This window comes from Stylophora pistillata, chromosome 1, assembly GCF_964205215.1.
Source record: "Stylophora pistillata chromosome 1, jaStyPist1.2, whole genome shotgun sequence".
NCBI classification, from domain to species: domain Eukaryota; kingdom Metazoa; phylum Cnidaria; class Anthozoa; order Scleractinia; family Pocilloporidae; genus Stylophora; species Stylophora pistillata.
The window spans coordinates 60,598,202-60,599,112 of record NC_142519.1 but is presented as its reverse complement, the minus strand read 5'-3'; the positions used below and the strand labels follow the sequence as shown (position 1 = coordinate 60,599,112).

The following is a 911-nucleotide window of genomic DNA, read 5'->3' as shown; positions in this document are numbered from 1 at the left end:
CAAATTTATAGTGCCACAAACGTGACCAGCTAAGAAGACAATACACAATTGGTTTTTTGATATAGCAACCGAACTTCGTGCGCAACTTGTAACTAATGCAAAAGCATTCCACCCACCTAAGCTCAAGGTCAATCTTCAAATTTGTTCAAGAGGGATTTCCGTTAATTGTACAGCTGTAGTCCAGTTTGGAATCAATTCTCTTTTGATCTCTTGTCTGGGCCTGTATGGTATTATCCGTATCAGAGAAAGTCTATTTTGGTCTCATAATTTGGGTGCAATGTGCGCAACTAATGGAAACTCATCCCACGTAAAGAAAAACGACTCTCACTTGAGCGGGCAAAGGGGGAAGGGGGGAGGGGTGGGGCATTTATGGCGCTATGAAATGCAATGTCCTGAGACTACAATTTCAAATTCGTACGTGACTGATTTTTCTGTTAATTGAGATTCTGTAATCCAGCTTGGAATAAATTCTTAATTTATCATCATGGCTCTCCTGAATACTTCAGACATTTCTGAGGGAATGGGAAGGGGTAGGACCTTCACAGGGCTATGAAATGCGATTTTTTGCGGCTACAAATGACTCACTTTGATCCCTTTCTGATTTTGTTTGGTCTTGTGTTATGCGGCACTCGACCCAAAGTAACCAAAACCACTGAAATGCACCCCTTTATGCCTCAGGGCGGAGGATTACCGGATTACCGGATTACCGGTGTCCGTCCCACATCATGCACAGGAAGCTCAAGCTCACCACTGGAAAAGCGGACGTGACTCTAACAGTGTTGCGCAACGTTTTATATTTATAAAGGTTTGTATGGGATATTATCGGATTGCCTTAAAGTGCCCCTGAGACGAAAATTGACCATTTTATTTTGGCCTAAATTGTTTACACAATGTTGAATTGGATCAAGTTA

The 911-nt window shown here is 42.0% G+C and overlaps 1 long non-coding RNA gene across 5 annotated transcripts in view; it reads right to left on the bottom strand.

Annotated features, from left to right (window-relative positions):
* The window catches only part of LOC148743516 (uncharacterized), a 9,363-nt gene extending 9,260 nt beyond the window's left edge, over positions 1-103 (bottom strand). For all 5 annotated transcript variants that reach the window (XR_015989474.1, XR_015989478.1, XR_015989486.1 and 2 more), the window contains exon 1: positions 1-103. This exon is cut by the window's left edge and continues 126 nt beyond it. This is a non-coding gene — a long non-coding RNA (uncharacterized LOC148743516).
* Positions 104-911: the final 808 nt, after the last annotated feature.